Genomic DNA, 25410 nt, shown 5'->3' with positions numbered 1-25410 from the left:
AGATTTACAATTCTGTAAAATTTTATAACTTTTGGAGTTAGTTGAATTTTCCGACGAGTCGGGGCGGCTGGCCGCCATATGAGGCGACGCGTGGGCTGAGGCACCCCCTGACCATCCTATGCTAAATTTTGATGCCCCGATTCCATATTTGATATCTCATTAATGAAATTCCATTGTTTGAGTATATTATAGCAATCAACGATCCGACCGTTGGATCGTCACCAACTTTGATACATTATAGTACATAATATGTGAGGACAATAGAAACTTACGGATTGTGAATCCGACATACAGATCTTCCCGAGTTGGATTTGTAAGTTTATAAAATAAAACGTTGACTGCTACTGAAAATTGTGATTGGAGGAGGTCCGACCATCGGATTGTGTTAAGATTTTAGTATGATGTTCTATGAGCATAGTGAGAACCTTAGGACGTTACAGATCCAAAATCTGATGTGTGGATCTTCCGGAGCGAATTATTGAGAGTTGTGGACCCTACCATTGATCGAGAGTTAACTTTTGGTCAACATGTCTCAAAACGTTCTAAATACTAAAATTAGTACTACAAGAGACTAAGTGAAGTCTAGTGGACCTACATTGGTTAGAGAGTGACTTGAATATTTTTAGAAATGAATTATGAACTATGATTGGCTTGATCCTTCCAAAGGGTATGTAGGCAGTAAAATGAGAAGTTAGATGTATCCATAAAATAAACGAGATTAAATTTTAGTGGAAAATCATCAAAGAAAGAAATGTTAGAATGGTTGTTAACCTAAAGGGTAACAATGACAGTTTTTTTGGCCTACCATTAAATGTATTTCTGAAAAAAAAATTGGCGGGGCGGGGCGTTACAGGGAAGGTCTTAAGGTGGTGGTCTAGTGTGTGTGGTTGTTGTTGTTGTTTGGAGAAAGGGAGAGAATAGTAGAGAGATATGTGAGAGAGTTAGCCATGAAAGAGTTTGAGAGTGAGGGCTTATGGGGAGAGAAAGGAGAGAATAGAGGGAAAAAGAGAGAAGGAACAGAGGACCAAAAATAGGGATGGACCCACATGGCACACCAAACAAGGCCAAAAAGCAAACATTTAAAATAAATACCCCAACCAAAGTGAAATTACAAAATTGCCCTTGACGTTCCGTAAAATCTAGGATGGGTTGTTACAATCTACCCTCATTAAGAAAATTTTGTCCCTGAAATTTGAAATAACTTGCTATACATAAATACTCGAAGATAGTAAGAAGAATATATATAAAGAAGAAATCAAGTCAGAGAGGTTGAATAAAAGAGAGTGCTACTCCGTCACGATCAGGTTGCAATGATTCCTCTTTCATGCCTCTAAGCTCGTACTTTCTTCCCCCATCAGTATAATAATAGTATCAAAACTATATAAAAATATAAAGTAAAAAATATATATAATAACGTAAGGTCAAAAACATGTTCGCATAATGAGATAACGTCAAAATCAATATGTACTAAAATAGAAGCAAAAAACTTGTGCCGAATTTGAAATTGAAAGTGGAAATGACCCATCCAAACATTTGTAACGTAAAAAATACAAATATATAAATATAATAATGTAAGTTAAAATACTTGCATTGAAAATTAAAATCGAAAATAAAAATGGGTTTCGCCCAAGCATTTGTAACGTCACGTACTCTAACAATAGATGTGTATGTCTTTGGATCGAGCCCAAACAATAATTAATCAGTAACTACTACCACAGACAGGTCTACCTACCTACTTGCTTAACGAACCAAACAAATAAACCATCGATATTATAGTTTGCAGCCCGCAACATCGACAACACATTGTTATCTCGATAAACAAGTAGTAACTTCTGAGGGTACAAAATTACCATTTTGTCCAAACCCCAAGGTGACATCATCTGAAGCACACAGTTTCCCATATCAAAACTTTTTGATCATTCGAATACCAGTTCGCAATACTCTTATGTCTAACAAGTGTTGCCTGTAGAATATTTCATACCATGTCTCAAATAGTACCATACCCAAACTGAAAATAATAATTGTCGTCGTAACAACTCCAAAAGAGATCGGTGCAATTTCTAATCACGCTGAAACCACAGAACAAATGAACACAACACGTCATCCAAGGTCTGGATAGTTCGTTTAGACTGGTTAACAGTCTGAGAATGAAATGTGGTATTGGACAACAACTTAGTACCATGGCCTTCTAGAAAGCTTCACACGACTTAGAAGTGAGATGCAAATCCCGATGAGGTACAATAGTGACGACGCACCTTAAAACTAAACAATGTGATTCACAAAGCCCAAGCGAGCTGATTCACTGAAAATTTCTTGAATTTAGTGAAAGGCTATGTTGAAAAGGCTAAAAGAACACTCAAGAATTTAAGGGTCAAAACAAGTTCATCAAATCTAGAGTACAAGATAACTGGATTAAATGCGTAACTTTGATGCAAAAACACGTGTGAGTACCTAACTTGATTTTGTGGTGGCAAGTCGAGATGGTCGAGTGTGGACTAGACTCGAGTGGTATCCTCTAAACACCATTCTGTGTGATGACACACTACAATTTCTTTTGTCAGAAGGGATGCAACACTTCTTGCTGTAAAGAAAAAGTCGCTAGATTTTATAGCAAGGGAAATTGTTACCAGCTCTAGGTCATAAATAGGTTAATTCTTTCTGTGAGGTTCGAGATGTCCTAGAGCATAGGCGATGACCTTCTTATGCTACATCCAATTATAACCCCAATGTGACAAGGATGCAAAACAAGAGACTTAAAACTCACCACCAACGTCAAGAAAAGCAGGGACGGGAGCATGAGTAAAACGATGTTCCAAACTCCAAAAGTTCTATTCTTAACCTTCGTCCTACATAAATTTCTACAAAGAAACGATGTCATTAGGGTTTCAAGTAAGAAGGTAACCATTGGCTCAAGGTCGTAGATAAGATGGTTCACTTCATGCGGTTCTAATTGTCAAGAGGCACACGCGTTACTCAGTCATGTTGCATCAGCGTGTAGCCAAACATTCAATAAAACATCATTGTAGAATTTGAAATTTATCGATGTCATTGGAAAGTTTAAGAACAAAGATCAAATGAGACTGTGAATATGGAAATTCCTGAAACAAGAACAACGTGTACAAAATAATATTTTGGTGTTAATGATTTTTGGGTTACAATCTCTTTGTAACTTGATCATTTGATTCGATCTCCGTAAGGTGTTGATTTATGGATGTGAGGTTGATCCAAGGGTCATCGAGGCTTGATCTTGGATGAACAGTTGGAAGTTTCTTCAAGGGCTTTTGGGCTTGATCTTGAAGGTTGACAAATGAACATATTTTCAAGGGGCCTTTGGGCTTGATCTTGAAGAACGGTTGTGCGGATTTCGTCAAGGGCTTTTGGGTTTGATCTTGAAGGTTGACGGATGAATAGATCTTCAAGGAATTTTGGGCTTAATCTTGAAGAATGATTGTGCGGATTTGTTGATGTTGTTGATCCAAAGGGCCGTTGGGGCTTGATCTTAGGATGAACGGATGATGAACGATGAACACTTTCTTCAAGGGCCATCGATGCTTGATCTTTAATTGGTGGAAGTTCTTTAAAGGCCATTGGGGCTTAATCTTAAAGGAGGATTTGACAAAGAACGAAGAGGGCTTTCTTAATCCTTCAGGATTTGCTTGAGAGCTTTAGAGTTTCAAAGCTTCAAGGTTTTGGGGAATTCTCTTCTAATTTGGGAGTAGAGAAATGTATTTGTGAATTTTAGGATGATTGATACCTTGATGGAGAAGCCTATTTATAGGCTTTGAGAATGAATTACCACCACATAATTTTCCCACTTAAGCACCATTACCTAATTTTCCCACTTAATGCAATATTGAAATTGAAGTGGTTTAACATATGGCCTAATTTCCCACTTAATACCATTTTAAACTTGAAGTGGTCTAACTTATGGCCTAATTTTCCCACTTGATACAATTTTAAACTTGAAGTGTGCTTGCTTTGTCATTACCCAAATGAGAAAAACTTTTTTTGATTCGTAATGGATTGAAATGTGCTTACCTTGTCATTACCCAAAATGAGAAGAAAAACTTGTTTTCATCCATAATGGATTGAAGTGTGCTTGCCTTATCATTGCCCAAAAATGAGAAGAAAAACTTGTTTAATCCTCCGAGGGTATTTCTTCCAATTTGTTGAGTCACATGCCATGTATACAATTGTGTGACATGTGGCGCATCCCATGTATGCCATGACACGTCAAAACTTTAATGGGTTGGTGAAGATTTATTTATCGAAATTTTGTTGTCTACAGAGACTATACTTTCGTTGTCAGAAACTTCGTTCACCTTCAACATCTTAAACAAAATTGACTAGTTTTCTTATCAAAAAATGAAATAGGGCTAAGCTCAAAGAATTGTTAAGAACTGCCTCCTGAGGGTCCATACGAATTCCCTCAGCGGAAATAACAAGCACGAGGACATTGATTCGATACCACCAAACTAACACTTGCTAAACTACGCTTACAACTGATGCTTCCTCACTTTCTCCAACATAAGCTTCGGATGTTTCGAGTAATCTCCATATAGATATGACTCTGCCTGTCATTCCAAGGAAACGTGTGTTGCAGAGTAATATCACTGTTTTAGATCTTCAACCGGTTTTAACCAGACTTCCTCTCACTGAGATTTTTTTCTTTCTATTTCACGTCACTTTACTATAAATCTGACTCTGCCCACCATTCCTAGGGAATGCATGTTACAGAGTATCGGTCCGTTGTTGAAAGTCGTCCATTAATCAGTTACATCCTTGAAGTGGCACAATCCCGACACGAATTTCATACTTCAGATAAGGGTGTGGCAATTCAAATGATATCAAGGCCTACAACTACAAGAGTAAGAGGTGATCCTAAGTATGCTCTCAACAAACCATGCTCTAATACCAAATTGACACGCCCGACCCCGATTTCCCCCAAACACCAAGGCAAGCATATGCTGGCCGACACCCGTGGGTGACGAAGCCATATTAACATGCATGAAAGTTATGAAGAAAGAACAAACTTAAATAAAAACACGTAAATTTAACTAATATGAATATGCAATTGTGGGAATGTGTTCAAAACATACAACTAATCAAGAATACTATAGAAGTAATATTATGAAAAGTTACAAACAAAAGAATGGGTCCTATACCGAGAGGACTTGAAGATACCCATGCGGGAGTGCCTTGATGCCGGGATTGTACGCCTCGATTCTAAGTCCTGAAAAGGATGCAAAACAATACATGAGTGGACCAAGTTTATATATATGTAAACTAAAACAGTTATTCTTCAACGTACTAACCCCTAATTGGAAAACTCATATAGCATAATAAGTAATAGGTTTTTCCGAAAACCTTAGCATGTCATAAAACCTTCGTAAAACATATATCATATATAAATGCTTAGTAGTGGCTTCACAATCACCCGAAGGCCCTACATCGCCTGATCGAAGCCACTACATTGCCTGACCGAAGCCATATATAATTATCTTCTGATCGAAGCCACTACATCACATGACCGAAGCCAGATATAATTATCCTTCGACCGAAGCCACTACATCGCCCGACATCACACGACCAAAGCCATATATAATTATCTTCTGATTGAAGCCACTACATCACCCGATCAAAGCCATATATAATTATGTTCCGACCGAAGCTACTACATCACCCAACCAAAGCCATATATAAATATCATTCGCCCATAAGCACATAGTATGAATAACCACTAAGTAAGCACATAAAATCATGAACATAATCTTTCCAAAATATATGTCATAGGAGCTCAATAGCTCAATCATCATATTATAAATCCATGTTCATAAATACCTCAGTAAACATAAATTCGATAAAGCATGATATTGCATAAAGCGTAAATCCGATTTACTCATAAACGTTTCATAAAACGTAGTCATAAAATCATGTTTTTCATGTATGCATTTCTAATAATAAAATCATGCATTTTGGAAAGGGTCCACTCATAGGTACTCCGTTGTCGAAGAGCCGTGCAAACTAGAGAAGACGAAAACGCCACTAACAACGCACTTAAGCACATAAAGGGACCAATTAATAAAACTCTATTAAATGATTGAATTTAAGAAAATGGATGTCGTAAACGGATTGAGGATGTCGAAAAACCTAAGGGGTGACCTCGGGCAAATTTCATAAAAGTCAACAAAAAGTCAATAAAAATATTCTAGGGAATATTCCCTGACAAAATATTCCATCAGGGTCTGGGTCGGGTTGGAATAGGGTTTTGGGTCGTGTCGGATCCAGTTTTGGGTTGCAGGTTAGGTCGACCTGGTTTTAGGCCATGGGCTGGCCAGATTCTGTAAATTTGGTCGGGAAACAATATGGAGTCTGACTAGCTCCATTTCACAACTACCACCAGCATGCCATATATATGGATTTGAAGCTACAGAGGAGCGGAATAGAAATATACAAACATTTGGTCTAGCTGTGGCCAGAAAATGCCTACAAATCTTGCGGGTTTTTGCCGAAAAACTAGGTTTTTTACAATCTTTGTTCATGTACAATTCCAACGTTTAAAAAGCAAAATCCAGGTTATTAATAAACCACCATGATGAAAAAGAAAGGATCTTAAGCATCCTGAAGCTTACCCCAAGTCGGGATATCGAGAAACTCGTCGAAGAAGGTAATGAACAATGGCATAGCTACTGTTGGGGCATCGAGACTCCACGATCTTGGACTGAGTTCGAGATCATGACTGGGAAGGTCTTAAGGTGGTGGTCTAGTATGTGTGGTTGTTGCTCCGAGAAAGGGAGAGAATAACAGAGAGAGATGAGAGAGGGTTAGCCATGAGAGAGTTTGAAAGTGAGGGCTTACAGGGAGAGAAATGAGAAAAGAGAGGGAACCGGGGACCAAAAATAGGGGTGGGGCCCACATGGCACACCCAACAATACCAAAAAGCAAACATTTAAAATAAATACCCTAACCAAAGTGAAATAACAAAATTGCCCTCGATGTTTTGTAAAATCCGGGATGGGTCGTTACAACTTCAATCTTCAGACTTTCGAAAATTTTATATATTTCGTACTCTCAAAACACAACTCGGAATTTGACAAATGAAGAATGAGAGAAATAGAGTGGGGAAACCCTATTTCTCAAGAGTAAAAATGTCACATCCCTGCTCGAGGTCCACCCCATCCCGGGCCCGCTCCACTACCGTAGCATGATATTGTCCGCTTTGGGCCCTGACTATGCCCTCGCGGTTTTGTTTTTGGGAACTCACACGAGAACTTTCCAGTGGGTCACCCATCCTAAGATTGCTCTCGCATGAACTCGCTTAACTTCGGAGTTCTGATGGAACCTAAAACCAGTGAGCTCCCAAAATGCCTCGTGCTAGGTAGGGATGAGAATATACATATAAGGATCACTTCCCTGGGTGATGTGGGATCTTACAAAAAATTAACTCTAATTTTCTATTCTTAATGATAATGGTTTCATGAGTTTATATAGAATCCAAGTACTCCTGTTAAAGAGTTATAACTTTTCATCTACAAGTCTACATCATTTGACAAGGAAATGCACCTAAATAACATAACCTTTCTAAGAAATATGGTTAACACGATTTTTCATTCAATTATTAAAATTCTATATAATATAGAATTTCCAACAATCCCTAACATGAATGAAAAATCGGGAAGAATTTGAGAAAACAGGCGGACAAGAAATGCATCGAGAGATATGTCTTTTGGACTTGAACCTACCCTAGTGGATGTGGAAGATCTTTAAATGTTCACCAATCCCCAACAATCTCCAACAATTCCCAACATGAATACTTATTGGGTTTACTTGGTGACTTAGTGGATGTGGAAGATCTTAAATTGTTCACCGCAGCAGTAAACCAAGACAATAAGCAACACACATCACTAATCCTAATATATTACGGTTCATACAGTTGTGCTCATTTTGGTCCTGAACAAATCCCGGATTCATGAGAGCTTTAGAGAATTTAGCCGTTTCATACTCATAGAAGTGACCAACTTGTACTCTCACATAGGAGACCATTGATTAAGAATAGTCGGCTCTATTCCTCTTATTTATAAGATATCATTGTCATTAAGTATAAATATACACCCTAAAACTTCTACAAACAACAAACTTCTTGCACCATAGGAATGAGGTATATAGTGTGTTAACTTCTTTGAATCATGCCCAACCAGTTTGCCTATTAAACTTAGACAATCTACTAAGTTAGGTTTCCTCCCGGTTGATTCATTAGTTATGTTGGCCTTAGCATCATTCCCCTCGATGATCAACTTACTCTCTAGGCAAACCTTTAATAATTGGTACCACTAAGGTTGACTATCTTTAATGGTGTGCACAATCTATCTTATGAAATTATATTTCATATGAGAGTAGTTGTTTCTCAATTTTAAGTCCTCAAAAGTATATATATGTTGGAACTTTTGTAAGTAATTTGCTAACACTAGGAAGTAGACTTCCCCCGCATTTAAGGTATTTGTAAGATGGTCTCTAACCTTGTCATACCTTAAACAATTACTCATTACAAGAGATGACATTTTGATTGTCTCACTCAATTAGCAAATTACATTTCCATTCTTCTTGTGAAAATCTCATATCTCAAAGATAAATAAGCGACCCCCACAATTTTTTCATAATTGTGGTTAATTCATAACTTTATCGTTGAATTGATCACATTTTGTAGTTTAAGAAGTAGGAAATGATCAAGATATAGACTCTATCTATCATCTTAGGCCTTAATATGCCTCACTACTCAGTTCTAGGCAAAGCACTTCTTGGCTTTCATCCTTAGCCTACTTTTAAATTGCCATGGATGACGGATTTGGAACCCTCACAAAGGGAATGTCATCCCCTTTTGAGTTTAGGCTTTGGCCTATCAAAGTGACTATGCAAAGTATTCTAATACTTTCGAAATGTCATTATTTCCTTCAACATAGGTCTTGACCCCCACAATTTAATAGTCATCTTACTAAGAGGAGAGCAACTTCATCCCAAATAATGAAGCTTTATGCCTTGACTAATGGAACATCACCTCTAATGCCACATGTATGCAAGCTTCTTGTACAACGTCAAGTGGTGATTCATGACAAAACTCTTGTAGAATTACTCGACTTTTTGCCAATATTGATGGAGGCCTCTGATATATATAAAAAAAAAAAATTAATGTTGGAATGCCCATATTCACACTCATATGAAATGACCTAAGAGACAGGTGGTATATACATATCAATTCATTTACTCACACCAAACTATGCTTATGAACTTGCCAGAACCACCAACTACACCAATCGAAAATGATTATATTGATCAAAAGCACCGAATGCCTTTTCATGAAATTGTGTTTAGTAAAAAAAAAATTAAATACCAAACTCGCATCCTTGGCAAATCCTATCAAAAGAGCGCCTTAAAGGCAAACTCAAAAAGGGAAAATGCATAGTGCCCACAAGCGTACTTATCTTCGCATATCGAAGATCAAGAGCTTCCCATGACAAGACATTCTGACTATTGTCATATTTCTGCTTGCCTTCTTGTTACATCAGAACAACCATATGCATGAAGCACGCTTCAAGCATTTGTGGAAGTCTTTGCGGTTTCGGCAACAAACATCATATGATGGCTTTTCACCCAAAGATATGTGCTTCTACTCAAATAACGAAGCCAAAATGATGCTATTCAAAGGGCACCATCACAACTACCGAAGGTTACAATATGAGAAAGAAATATCATCTCCATAACCAGTAACCGAATTGTTAAAGTTTGAATGAACCAAATCCATGATCCTACAATGGAAACGATCGTGCCTTTCCGTACGAACTCAGTTCAAATCATACATGGGTTCTCAATTTGTTTCCTTATCTGGCCGGAGATACAAACTGTAAACTGATCAAAGCATATTAGGAGAGTCGCATGCAGTTTCATTGAGTAACCAACTTTTCAATTTGAAAAGCGTAACTACGTAATTATAATTTTAGTGTTTAATTCCAGACAATTTCCACTCATTCTGAAACTCAAATATTTAATCTTGAATCTAACGTAGACAAAATTGACACAACGAGTATCATAAATGTTTATCTAACCGTGTGTCTCAAACCAGACCAATAAAAGGAAGCCACATAGAATCATAACTACCTTTTCTCCAAATGTGTTTATAGCAGAGCGCGCGCGCGCACACATATATATAGATGTACATCGATTTTAGGAACCTGCGTGCAAATATATTAGAGAAGTGTTTCTTTCTTCCAAATGATGGCTAGACTCATTCAATATCTTATGGTGTCAGTTTTTCTACATTATGAGATTTGTCACTTCCATATCATCCAATTGTTCCATAAAGTTTCTATCTTTAGATTGTTGGAGAAATATTAAAAAATATGAAAATAATGCATGAATTACAATAATGATAATCATAAAAAAAATTCACAACATCAATTATGTATGAGATCTAAACAACAAAAGAGACAGTTAGAAGTACTGACAAACTTGGAGATTGAGGTTTGCATAAATGCAATGTCCTAAAGACATACTTTTGCTCATACTCTTGTGCTTGTAGTTCGGTAGGTATCCGTCTCCTAGAATTCAACAATCTATAATCCGAAGTCGAAGCACTTCAATCTTCGCTCATACTCTTGTGCTTTTAGTTCGGTACTCTCAAAACATGACTTGGAATTTGACAAACGAAGAATGAGAGAAATAGAGTGGCGAAACCCTATTTCTCAAGAGTGAAAATTAACTCTAATTTTCTATTCTTAATGATAATGGTTTCATGAGTTTATATAGAATCCAAGTATTTCTTGTTAATCCAAGTACTTATTTTTAAAGAGATGTAACTTTTCATCTATAAGTATACATCATTTGACAAGGAAATGCACCTAAATAACATAACCTTTCTAAAAAATATGATTAACACTATTTTCCATTTAATTATTAAATTTATATAGTACAATATTTTATATTATAATATACAATTTTCAACAATTACTATCATGGATTTAGCTGGTACGATGTTATGACTCTCTTTCAGTGGCAGGAGGATGTACAGGAAACTCAATGCCCCTTGTTTTACAATAGAAATTCACAATTGAAATAAAAAAATAGGAACTCTGGATGAGTTTTTTATTCTCTTCCAATAATGTGTAATTGTTGAGTGATTTTACTAACTATATGCCAGCTACAAGGAGGTGTGAAGAAAACATATTTCAATTATTAAATGTATCGAGCTAAGTTTGCTCAACAAAAAGAAAATCCATTTGGATTTTAAAGGGTTAGCGTCTAAAGGCTGACATAAGGTTTAGCGTCTAAAGGCTGGCATAACCCCACATTTTAAACTGTTTAGTCCAAGTTTGACCGCAAAGCTCTTTGACTCATATGTGAAGAGGCTAGGGGCCCTTAAGGCATATTCCATAAATAAATATATAAAAATGGATGATGCTTACATTTCTCTTTTGGAAATGAACTAATTTTCTCTCTTGCAAACAATGTATTTTCATCATAATTTTTTTTTATAATTGATACTGTTTAATTCCTTAAGATTCATTTGAAGTTCATCTCTATAAAAGATAATTCGAATATGAGTTTATTTAGTCATCCAATGTATCAAATAAATTATCGGTGAAATGACGAAGTAACATATTCATGATTAATCGTCCAATTATTTGATACATTTGAGTGACTAAAGAAACTTCGGTTCCAATGAGTTTTGTAGGATGATCTTCAAATGAATTTTCAGAAATTGAATGGTTCCAATTATAAAATTCCTACAGTGAAGATACGCTCTTTGAAAGTATGGGAATGAGCTCATTCCCTAAAGGGAGAACACAAGTGTTATCCTTAAATAAATTAAAAAAGCTTAAAAGTTTGGAAAAATTTAGGGAGAGTGTTTGCTCACCACCCTTGAGCGATAATGAGCATTACCACCATATTAACTATCGTTGTTGGATGAATGACATTTCATTTGTGTGCTACACAAATCTCGAAATTTATATTCATCATCATCAGTTAATATGGTGGTAAGTATTACCATCACTAACCAACTAGTACTACAGCCTAGTTGTATTCACGATGATTGTGAGGATGTAGTATATTAGTGTTGAGCTCGAAACCTAATTAGTGGTTGACCCATTGTGTGACATGACACAATCCCCCCTCCCTCCTTCCCTTCCCTAAAAGTAGAATATCACGTATATCAGAAATCATCACATTTATATTTTACATCACCACTTAAGGGCGGTGAATGCTGCCAAATGTATGTCCCATTCTAAGATTAGTCTTTTTTTAAGGAAACCGATGATATACCAAGAGATGGGAAAAGTAGACTAATATATAGTATATATCTTGATCATTTTCTTAGGTAAAAAGTTGTCATTAGGTCCCAACAACATATAGCTCGATCAAGTTAACCTGGATACAAAACATCATCGATTTTGACAAAAATTCAGAATAAGACAACAAGATATACCCGGGCAAAGAAGAAAATATTAGGATCATTTCGTGCAAGTCTTAGTTTCTTGTCTACCATCGCTAACATAAACAAAAATAGGCAAAAGTAGGGCCGACTTTATGTGCTTGCATTTCCCAAACCCTAAGTTTTTGCACATGCGTTATGCATACGCATGCACGTTCCTACCCAGCTGCCATATTTGTTTTTTCCAATACGTAAATTACAAGAGCAAGCGGGAGTTAACTGGTCTCTGGGTTGGATGGTTTTTGGTGAGAAGTTTTGTGCATTAAATTAGAGATGAAATGGTTTAAGTTTGTTGAGTGGACCTATCATAGGAACAGGCCACACAAAAGTAAAGAGAGAGGGATGGAGGTATCGGTGACTTACAGGAAGGTCAAAGGTCGCAATTACTTCAATGTATCCGCCACCAGCCTTCTAACTCAAATCCATCGGGACTTCTTCCTTTGATCTTTCTTTTCACACACCACACTTGGCGATTGTGGTATTCCCAGAAGGCCCTTTGGTGAGAGATAAAATACAGAATTGACCTAGCTCAAATGATTAACTTGATAGTATGTATATAGTCAGCCTTATATTTATAGATATTCGTATGTATATTTATGAGTATAGTTATATATTTATTGAATTTGATCCCACGTACTCACGTAGACAGAGTTATTTATTAGATTAGTTAGTAAAGTACGAAACTGATAAAATATATGCACGTGTATTGTTCAGCAACTTTTAAAAAAAAATAGTGAAAACTTCATCGATTATTTAAAATTTAAAACTTTTTCTCTTAAAATATTTATTTAGTCTATTAATTTCAATAATATATATATGTATATATATAAAATAATACATGAATTTTACACAAATAATTTAAGGGAGTAGGATTCTTTCCCTTTTTTTTTCCCTCCCCTTCCCTCCTCTCATATTTGAACGGTCACGGTTAAGCCAAATCAACATTTTATATTAATTTTTTTATAGAAAGAGAAAGACAAAATAGAAAATGTGAGAGGAGAGGATGGAAGGGGATGGAAAGAGAAGGGAGAGAATCCTAGTCCTGTGGATGTGTGAAAAAGATGTATTACATGTAAAGTAAGTACACACATAGTAGGTTTAGCTTAAAAAATAAGAAAAACTAACGAAAAGTCCAAAAAAACTTTTGTTTTAATGAAAAATAACAAATAAAGGTGTAGTGAATAATATCAAAAAAATGTAAAAATGTGATTTTTCGTTAAAAGTGAATAATATCGAAAGTGTTTCGTTAAAACTCCCTTAAAAATATCTATTTTACCGAATTATTTCAAATTGTACAAAGAATAAAAGCATTATGGTGGTCCAGCACGATTGACTGCTAATTAATCTAGCACCAAGATAGTCATCAGTTTAACCACATGATAGACCAACAAGTGGGAGGCCCTATTGCAAAAAGCCTTGGAACAATTAGTGGTGGAACCACTCAACATAAATTTTATTTAATCTTGTAGAGTTCTAATAGAATTTTAACATTCTTCAACACGCCTCTTCATGCAGGGGCACTCTTTGAAATCTCGCCTCCGAATTTCACTGTTTAAATTTGGGTAATTCATATTAAGCAAATTTATTTTATTTAAGTCAATTTTAGAATTTTAGTACTAGATACCAAAGAAGGAGAGTTGGATATCTATAAACTATCTAGAGCAAGGGAAAAGAAGACAAGGGACCTAAACCAAGTGAGGTGCATCAAGGATGAGGATGGAAAGGTTCTTGCTATAGAGAACGCGGTTAAAGACAGATGGAGAGGTTATTTTCATAATCTTTTCAATGAAGGACATGAAATGAGTGCTTCTTTAGGGGAGTTGAGTAACTCAGAAGAGTGTAGAAACTACTCTTTTTATCGTCGAATCCGGAAGGAAGAAGTGGTTGTAGCTTTGAAGAAGATGAAGCATAAAAAAGCAATAGGCCCAGACGATATACCAATCGAAGTGTGGAAACTTTTGGGAGAGACAGGTATAACATGGCTCACTGACCTTTTCAATAGGATTTTGAAAACGAAGAAGATGCCAAATGAGTGGCGAACGAGCACTTTGGTGCCTATCTACAAGAATAAGGGTGACGTACAAAATTGCATGAACTATAGGGGTATTAAGCTAATGAGTCATACAATGAAGCTCTGGGAGAGAGTCATTGAGCATAGATTGAGGCAAGAGACACGGGTTTCGGACAACCAATTCGGGTTCATGCCAGGGCGCTCAACCATGGAGGCAATCTATCTCTTACGAAGATTGATGGAAATATATAGAGATGGGAAAAAGGATTTACACATGGTCTTTATAGATTTGGAAAAAGCGTATGATAGGGTCCCAAGAGACATTCTTTGAAGGATTTTAGAGAAGAAAGGAGTACGAGTAGCATATATCCAAGCTATAAAGGATATGTATGAAGGAGCAAAGACTGCCGTAAGAACTCATGAAGGACAAACCGAAAGCTTTCCCATAACTGTAGGATTACATCAAGGCTCATCCTTAAGTCCTTACCTTTTTGCGTTGGTAATGGATGAGTTAACAGGACATATTCAAGATGATATTCCTTGGTGTATGCTTTTCGCAGACGATATAGTGTTGATAGATGAAACTCAGGAAGGGGTAAATGCAAAGCTTAACCTTTAGAGAGAAGTGTTGGAATCTAAAGGTCTTCGCCTAAGCCGATCAAAGACAGAATATATGGAGTGCAAGTTCAGTGCAAATGGAGGCCAAAACGAGTTAGGGGTGAGGATCGGAGATCAAGAAATACCAAAGAGCGACTGTTTTCGTTACCTAGGATCTATCTTGCAAAAGAACGGAGAATTAGATGGAGATCTCAACCATAGAATACAAGCTGGATGGATGAAGTGGAAGAGTGCATCCGGCGTGTTATGTGACCGCCGTATGCCACTGAAGCTTAAGGAAAATTTTTATAGGACGGCAATAAGGCCGGCGATGCTATATGGCATAGAATGTTGGGCGGTGAAACATCAACACGTACACAAAATGGGTGTAGCAGAGATGAGGATGCTTCGTTGGATGTGTGGGCACACGAGAAAGGATAAGATTAGGAATGAGGATATCCGGGGTAAAGTAGGAGTAGCCGAAATTGAAGGAAAGATGAGAGAAAATCGGTTACGGTGGTTTGGACATGTGCAAAGAAGGCCTACTGACGCTCCGATTAGAAGATGCGACTATGGGACAGAGGTTCAGGGCCGAAGGGGTAGAGGAAGACCTAGGAAAACTTTGGAAGAGACTCTAAGAAAAGACTTAGAGTACTTGGATCTAACGAAGGACATGACACAGGATCGAGTACAATGGCGTTCTAAGATTCATATAGCCGATCCCACTTAATGACTTGGATTTTCCAAGTCTCCAACCGAGAAGTTTTCCTCACTCGGAAAATTAAGGGAACACTACCCCAACCTACATGCTCCACTCAGAAAGCTTCAACATACAAGCTTCAACAAAAGAAAATTCAAAGAACTTAGCGAAGAAGGCTTTGGTGTTTTTAACACAGTACGTTGAAATGAAGGAAAGCTTATTTATTGATATCCCCGATAAGCTACAAATATGTACATATACATGAGTCAAAATAAACACACAAGAGGGAGCCTTCACAAAGGTTGCTTAGGAGAAGTCTCAGCAGTCGGTATAGCCCCAGAAAGAGAAGGCACCGGAGGGGGATCATTTCGAGGCTCAGTACTGGACAGAACCCTAGAAGGAGGAGGCATCAGAGGTTGATCATTTGGAGCTTCATTACGCGGTACAGCCCCAGAAGACGAAGGCAATAAATGCCTTTGGAACAAACCCACAAATCTCTGATGATCAAGTAAAACCTGACCATCAGTTTCCTTCATCTGGTCAAGCTTCCTCTTCATGTTTGTAGCATAGTCATGTGCGAGCCGGTGCAACTGTTTATTCTCATGCTTGAGCCCTCTAATCTCCTGTTTGAGACTCATCACTTCAGCCGCCAATGATTCAACTTGGCGGGTTCGAGCAAATAGGCGTTGGGCCATATTAGACACAGAACCTGCACACTGAACACTGAGAGCCAGCGAATCCTTAACAGCTAACTCATCAGACCGTTTGGAAAGTAGTCTGTTATCTTTGGGAGTGAGAAGGTTCCTGGCCACCACCGTAGCGGTCATATCATTCTTCATCACGGAATCCCCAACGGTAAGAGGACCAGTAGGGGAGACGAAGGATGGGCGCCATATGTTGTCTGGGGAAGGCGGGGCTGCCTCTTCAACAAGGTTCAAGTCAAAACGACGGTCGGAGGGGTCAGACATTTTCAAAGGTGTTGAAGAGAGAAGAGGTCGGACAAATCAAGATCTTAGAAGTGCAAGAATGAAGCTTCTACTGGTGGAGATTCAAGTGTGCTTTGGAACTTAATGCCAGCCCCTATAAAAATCTGCACTTGACGGAGCTTCAGAAATCGAAGAGGCGCCTGCTCAGAAATCGAAGAGGCGTTTGCTTTCTCAAAAGCTGGGCTGCTTAGAGATCACGAGGGTTGATCTCAGAAATCGAAGAGGCGTTTGCTTTCTCTAAAGTTGGGCTGCTCAAAGACCACGAAGGTCGATCTCAGAAATCGAAGAGGCGCTCGCTTTCTCAAAAGCTGGGCTACCCAGAGACCACGAGGGCCGATCTCAGAAATCGAAGAGGCACCTACTTTTCCAGCCTTGTCAGCACCTGTCACACGCACACTCAGCTTTGCGGAAATTATGGGCATTCTGTCGAAGACTTTTGGGGAAGTAGAAAACACATGAATCTTACTGTTCAATCACCCACTTCCCACACGCAACAATAGCTCATGGGTACCACAGATAACTTTGCCAAAGTTCTCTGCCAAAGTTGAGCACGTGAAGCTTGCAGCTCCCACTACATCGCTCTGACCAAGAAGGGTAAAAGAATAGCAAAGAAACAGTACTAACAAAGTTTAGACCCATAAATTTTGAAGGTCTAGCTACCATATTATTACCCACAAGGGTAAAGGAACAGTACCACTGCTGGATAATTGGAAAGTCCCTGTGTGTCAACCTCTGTGCTTCGTGGCAAGGTAGACTAGCAAACATGCCCAACCTTTACTCACATTCGAGAAAACACTCCCAAAAAGATTGCTTGCTCCAAAATCGAAGAGGCACCGTCCTCCGAATCTCGAGAGCCAGACTCCCAACATGACTACTTTCTTAAAAATCGAAGAGAGGGTAAAGGAACAGTACCATTGCTGGATAATTGGAAAGTCCATGTGTGTCAACCTCTGTGCTTCGTGGCAAGGTAGACTAGCAAACATGCCCAACCTTTACTCACATTCGAGAAAACACTCCCAACAAGATTGCTTGCTCCAAAATCGAAGAGGCACCGCCCTCTGAATCTCGAGAGCCAGACTCCCAACATGATTACTTTCTCAAAAATCGAAGAGACTGCTCCCCGAATCTTCGAGAGCCAGACCCCCAGCATGATTGCTTTCTCAAAAATCGATGAGGCATCGTTCTCCGAATCAATCGAAGAGGCGCTCGCTTTCTCAAAAGCTGGGCTGCTCAGAGACCACGAGGGCCGATCTCAGAAATCGAAGAGGTACCTACTTTTCTAGCCTTGTCAGCACCTGTCACACGCACACTCAGCTTTGCAGAAATTATGGGCATTCTGTCGAAGACTTCTGGTGAAGTAGAAAGCACATGAATCTTACTGTTCAATCACCCACTTCCCACACGCAACAATAGCTCATGGGTACCACAGATAACTTTGCCAAAGTTCTCTGCCAAAGTTGAGCACGTGAAGCTTGCAGCTCCCACTACATCGCTCTGACCAAGAAAGGTAAAAGAATAGCAAAGAAACAGCACTAACAAAGTTTAGACACATAAATTTTGAAGGTCTAGCTACCATATTATTACCCACAAGGGTAAAGGAACAGTACCACTGCTGGATAATTGGAAAGTCCCTGTGTGTCAACCTCTGTGCTTCGTGGCAAGGTAGACTAGCAAACATGCCCAACCTTTACTCACATTCGAGAAAACACTCCCAACAAGATTGCTTGCTCCAAAATCGAAGAGGCACCGTCCTCCGAATCTCGAGAGCCAGACTCCCAACATGACTACTTTCTCAAAATCGAAGAGAGGGTAAAGGAACAGTACCATTGCTGGATAATTGGAAAGTCTCTGTGTGTCAACCTTTGTGCTTCGTGGCAAGGTAGACTAGCAAACATGCCCAACCTTTACTCACATTCGAGACAACACTCCCAACAAGATTGCTTGCTCCAAAATCGAAGAGGCACCGCCCTCCGAATCTCGAGAGCCAGACTCCCAACATGATTACTTCCTCAAAAATCGAAGAGACACTGCTCTCCGAATCTCGAGAGCCAGACCCCCAGCATGATTGCTTTCTCAAAAATTGAAGAGGCATCGTTCTCCGAATCTCGAGAGCTAAATACCACAGACCACTTTTTTCAAAGTGCTCTGATAGAGTTAAAACATGTGAAACTGGCAGCTCCCACTACCGTGCTATGACCAAGCAGGGTAAAGGAATAGCATTACTACTTGTTGTTAGGGAGACTCCTATATATGTCGACCTCCATCCCCAACGGACAGGCAGACCTGCAAAAATGCTCAACCCTTCATCATATCTGAGAGGGCACTCCCAACGAAGCCTTTCGAAATATTCAGCTTTCTTTCCCCCCGATAATACCTCTGCAAACAAGCTATACTAGAGCAAGAATATCTCATATCATCAGGGTTAAAAGCAAGAGTATCCCATATCATGCTTTTTCCCTGTCTTTTCCTTTGGCCTTGTTTTTACCTGCAAGACAAGGAGAAAGAGAGCAATCAGTTAGCACTTGGAATCAAGCTTCCAGCCAGGAACGGACTGCCTGGAACCCCTTACCTGATTACTTACCTGGCATTGCTCTCGAGTACTCATCTTCAACATCTTATGTTTCCAGGGAAGATTCCGCATCTGCTTGAGGAACAGATAGGGCAAGTGCGAAGGATACAAGGAAGCATGTGGAGACAAGCGTAACAGCACACGTGCCGATACATCCATTACTCTGTCAAAAGCAAAAGTATCCCATATCAGCAGGGTGGAACGTACTCTAGATTTGATGGACTTGTTTTGACCCTCAAATTCTTCAGTCGGCCTTATACTCTGGAGGAAACCAGAAAACCCTTCAGCTCAGTTCAAGAATAAACCTGTGGAAAGTTACTTCTTCAAAAGCAAAAGTATCTCATATCATCTCTTCTCAGTTTTCTTCTCTTTATCCTTCATGCTGCTGCAAGATGGGGAGAAGGTGAACAATCAGTCGGAGCTCTGATTGCTTACCTTGTCTGTCACCTCTTTCAGCAGACCCCCTAGCTCGGCGACTTGGGGGACTCCTACTACATGGTTTGTATCGCGCTTGACCAAGCCTGAAACTACAAGTAAGCTTCAAGTGAAATTGATACATTACCTTGTGCATCTCCACCAGTTAAAGATACCACCCCTGGATGGAAGAAGAGTACTTCCAGAGAAGATGCCACATCTACCTATGAGACAGATAAGGCAAGTCAAGACGACACCACACTCCGATACTTAGAAGTTTCGTGATTACGAGATCATTCTCCCATAATATTTCCTAATGTCATTTGTACTAAATCATTCACTTGTACTCACTAAAGGAGAGCTTGAACCTATGTACTTGTGTAAACCCTTCACAATTAATGAGAACTCTTCTATTCCGTGGACGTAGCCAATCTGGGTGAACCACGTACATCTTGTGTTTGCTTTCCTATCTCTATCCATTTATATACTTATCCACACTAATGACCGGAGCAATCTAGCGAAGATCACAAAAAGCGACCGTTTTCGCTACCTAGGATCTATCTTGCAAGAGAACGGAGAATTAGATGGAGATCTCAACCATAGAATACGAGCTGGATGGATGAAGTGTAAGAGTGCATCCGGCGTGTTGTGTGACCGTCGTAGGCCACTGAAGCTTAAGGGAAAATTTTATAGGACGGCAATAAGGCCAGCGATGTTGTATGGCACAGAATGTTGGGCGGTGAAGCATCAACACGTACACAAAATGGGTGTAGCGGAGATGAGGATGCTTCGTGGGATGTGTGGGCACACGAGAAAGGATAAGATTGGGAATGAGGATATCCGAGGTAAAGTAGGAGTAGCCGAAATTGTAGGAAAGATGAGAGAAAATCGGCTCCGGTGATTTGGACATGTGCAAAGAAGGCCGACTGACGCTCCGGTTCGAAGATGTGACTACGGGACAGAGGTTCAGGGCCGAAGGGGTAGAGGAAGACCTAGGAAAACTGTGGAAGAGACTCTAAGAAAAGACTTAGAGTACTTGGATCTAAAAGAGGACATGACACAAAACCGAGCGCAATGGCGTTCTAGGATTCATATAGCCGACCCCACTTAGTGGGAAAAGGCTTTGTTGTTGTTGTTGTTGTAGTTACAAAGTTGAATTTCTGTAACTAGCCATTAAAAAGTGGTAGACCTCTTGAGGTCACTTTTAGTGTTTTAAGATAGAGTTCGATCTCACAAGTGTGTAGGCTAAAACCATTTGCGAATCAGAGTTGTAACGAAGGAGAAATAAATGAACAAAGGTAGGGGCATATTGGTAATTTGGCACTTCCATATAAGGCAGGCTCCAACAAAGCTAGAGCAACCCTTTTATCTTGGGAAAGTGGACTCACGTGGCTTGACTCGGCTGCTTCCCTGACCTGGCGACATGACTTGTTTCTGGGCATAGTTTGGACGCCATTTTTTGGCGTTTTTTTGGTGAATTGATCTCGGCTACCACTTGGAAACAACTTCTCTCCTCACTACAAACATTTTCCACCCCAAGTTCACGTCGTTTGGCTGCGTTTGTGGCGGATCAAACCTGTGCATTTTCAAGTTTTCCGATGGCAAGCTCCATTTTTTCGACGAGCACCACCCTTCCTAAGACGTTGTCGACGTCTGGAGCAAAACCCCAGCCTTGGATGGGACGTTTGTGGAAAGGCGGTGTCTTTCCCAACCATCTGCGGCATTTCTCGGCCTATTTTGAGGTTTTACAGCCGTTTTCTTACTTCGATACAGGTATGAATTTTATTCCACTCTTCACAATCTACAAATTGATATAATTTAGGAACATTTTGGTGTTTGCCAGATTCCGGCAATTCGAGGCCGTCGGCCACCACGTGTGGCGGCACATGGCTAGTTACCTGACTTGGTCCTTTTAGGCTAATTTTAATATCCTAAGTCAATTTTTTATATCCATTAGTGTAATTCTGTTGTTTAAACCTAATTCTGTTAAATTGCACAACTGGCTTATCGTCACGAATTTATAGTATGTTATTGTATGTAATATTTGAAGACCTTAGAATGTTACGAATAAAAAAATTCGATATACAGATCCTATGGATTAGGTTACTAGAGTTGTTGATCATATCGTTGACCATAAATGATGATCGACTTTAGTACATAATGTCCCGAATAATTTTTAAATATTGAAATAACATTACTATATATCTGATAGAGAGTGGGCCCATCTTGGTCAGCGAGCCTCCCGAGGGATGTGTGCGAGTGGTACCTTACCGAAATTTACGGGATTATTAAACTTTTGGACTTACTTGGTTAATTTGCATTGAGGGACCATATGGTTATTTGTTTGCCTATGGTCTTGCCTGATTAATTCGTATTGAGGGACCATACACATTATTGGGGGTAACCCTGCTTAGTTAATCCGCATCGGGGGGTCATTGCCTACCTGGTTACATTATTTCCATAGGTGGTTCCACCTGGTTAATCCGCATTGAGGAACCACACTATTGGAGGCATGCCTATGGTCCTAGCTTGTTAATCCTCATTATAGGGTCATTGCCTACTCGATTACTTACTTCCATAAGTGGTCCCGCCTAGTTAACCCACATTGGGAGACCACACCTAAATGCTTATGGTTCCGCCTGGTTAATCTACATTAGGGAACTATACACATTCTTTAGTGGGATTCCGTTGAGTGGCCTGGATACCCTGTCTCGCCTCGATTCCGTTAAGTGGACTGAAATCACATTATATTCAAGATTCCATTGAGAGTTCTGGATACCCTACTTTGCCTCGATTTCATTAAGTGGTTCAGAATCGTATTTTATTCGGGATTCCGTTAAGTGGTTTGTATACCTAGTTTCACTCAATTCTGTTAAGTAGTCCAGAATCATATTCTATTTGGGATTCCGCTGAGTGGTTTGGAACTAGATCCCTATAAATCTTCACAAGTTCTTTTGAGTCGGCTTAGAATGCGGGAACATAGGAGTTGTAGGCTTTAATTGAATTATGACGCTCTAGGCTTAGTTTTCCATGTTTATGAATGATATATTCGAGAACTTTTATGGTTAATTTAGAAAGGCCAATGGATATCTGTGTGACTCCGTTGAGAATTCTTGTGGATTTTTTTATAACTTTATAAAGTATAGTTTATGAATGATATTATTACGATCAGATTGGTTGATTTACTATCAAATTGGTTGATCAACGTGGTTAAAGATTAATATTGTCCATTGTGGTTCTTTGGAATGTTATATGTTATTGATTGCAGTATTGTGTTAAAAAACATTGTGATATATGTGATTGGTGAATGACAATCCTGGTTGTCATATGTTTTCGTTATATAGGTTGGAATCTAGTGAATCATGCTCGTCAAGTTCTAGAAATGGAATGATTGTGAAACTCTATGCTTTCTGTTAGAAAGTGCCATAAGAAACATTAACACTCCTCTAGGAGAACTATGAATGGCTAGATCCCTTCTTAAGGTACATAGGCAGTCTAACACAAAAGTTAAATGCAGTCAAGAAATAAAAAGAAAATACTATGTTATTGGACCATTGGTAGATTTTGGTCATATCTCGAGAGCGAGATATGATAGTTGAATAGGTATTGATGACATCACATATCGATCCTGAGCATATCTTGGCAACATAAGATTCAATATATACAATTTGAATGATCATGGTCAAGGTTGTTTAAAATTGGTATGGTAATTCCTTCGGATCGTCAGAAGGATCTTGCTTTGATAAATATGTTAAAATAAATAAGAGATTTTCCTTATTATAGAAAGATTTGTCAGAATAGAAAAGTAACTAAATAACTTAATCATAATGGAAAATTTATATTTTTAAATGAAACAAATATTATTTACAACTAATTATAAAATAACTAGCTCATGCCAACACTATACATATATGAAAGGACAAATAAGCCAAAATGTGGGTTAATGGCTTGAACAAAATATTTTTATTTTATTTTATTTTTTTATTTATGGCTTGAACATAATTGATATTGTGCTTTAAGGCGTTGAGCCCTTGCATGACGATGTGAGTTCAAACTCCATTGGTAGCTAATTTAACATCTAATTTAACAAATCTATACCAAAAAAAAATCGCATGTTATTGGGTCCTCAAATGTGCCTTGGTGTTGCGACAATGTTCAACTAGACCAGGAATGAACACCACATTAATTAATTAAACTAAAGATCCTAGTTGTAAATGATCACCATTATTAATAAGGGAGGGGAAGATTAACCCATAATATTTAGAGTATATTGTCGTCTAACTCCCTGAACTATTACTCTAATTGAAATTAACCCTCTGAACTATTTGAAATAAGCCAATTAACCCCTTATCAATAAATTATGTCCACTACTCTGCCAAATTCAAAGGCAAATTAGTCTTTTTATTATCACTTCTTACATGTCACTTATAACCACCAATAGAATTATGACAATGTGAAATGGTCCGTTATGTAAACATGTGGTTTCTTTTATGTTTCTTATTATGCTATAAGTTTTTTAATTATGTTTCTTATTATGCTATATGGTTCTTTAGTTTATTGGAGGTTATAATTGACAAGTAAGATTTAATAATTTGCCCTTGAATTTGACGAAATAGTGTACAGAATCTAACTGCAAGGGGTTAATTGGTTGATTTTAAGTAGTTCAAGGGGGTTAATTTACCAAAAAATAATTCAGGGGATTTCAATTGGGGTAATAGTTTAGGGGGTCAAACCGTAGTTCATCCTAATATTTATGTATTCACTAGTACAGATTCAATGTACTCACTAATGAGTATTCTATGTACTCATTTTCTGATTTGACCCAATAAAAAAATCACTTGTTCCTTGATGTTTAAAACCCAAGAAAAATTAATAACATGTCCATTGAACATGTGTTGAAATATTCCTGAACAAAACCAAAAGGTGAATACTCACTGGTGAGTACCAAAGTATTATCCAAGACTACATTAATATAATATCTTAATTAATTAAATTATAAATACAAATTGTTGTAGTCATAATTTACTAAATAATTATGGAGGCCAAAGAGAGGTGGTGTGGCGGCATAGAGAAAAGAGAGAGATGTGTAACTGTGAGGTTTGTTTTATTCCACCTTATTGTGCATTTATTTATAGTAGTACGAAAGGTAAATTCCATACCCCAATAGGATTACAACTCTAATAGGATAATATTTAGTCTAAGAGATATGGTAGAATCCCATAAGGATATCCTAGATATATTAGGATTTACACAATTATATTCATAATCTAATAGAACTGCAATACTCCCCCTTAAGTGTGTAAATACTCAAACAAATGGTGCATTAGGACTTCAGCAATGAAGTAAGTACAGTTGATGAAGTCATCGACACAATGAATGAATGTGAGTCTCAAAACAACGGAAAAATGCATAAAAGGTAAAACTCACAAAACCTCGCTATGGTAAAACCTAATGTGGGATAAAAAACCCATAAACTAAGGAGAAAAGTGAGAAGTTGCATTAAGTCAAAACTATACGTCTTCTGGACACAAGTAGAAAAGCTCATAAAGGTATGACCAACCCAGGATGGGTGCCTCGTCAAAACCTAGTTAGGTAGCAAAGATCAAGTGAGTATACTTCTAGATACTCCCCCTGAGTTTAACAGAACTTTCA

At 38.4% G+C, this 25410-nt stretch overlaps 1 protein-coding gene across 1 annotated transcript in view; it reads left to right on the top strand.

The window, feature by feature from the left end:
* Positions 1–15824: 15824 nt before the first annotated feature.
* LOC126606787 (uncharacterized) overlaps positions 15825–25410 on the top strand; it is a 31186-nt gene continuing 21600 nt past the window's right edge. Inside the window, exon 1 of the mRNA XM_050274180.1 lies at positions 15825–17017. The gene's annotated coding sequence lies outside the window, so the exon portion shown is untranslated. The remainder of the gene's footprint in view (positions 17018–25410) is intronic.

The sequence above is a fragment of the Malus sylvestris genome, chromosome 16 (genome assembly GCF_916048215.2).
Source record: "Malus sylvestris chromosome 16, drMalSylv7.2, whole genome shotgun sequence".
In the NCBI taxonomy this organism is placed as follows: Eukaryota; Viridiplantae; Streptophyta; class Magnoliopsida; order Rosales; family Rosaceae; genus Malus; species Malus sylvestris.
Note: the sequence above shows the minus strand (reverse complement) of the source record. Positions and strands in the feature narration are given on the sequence as shown.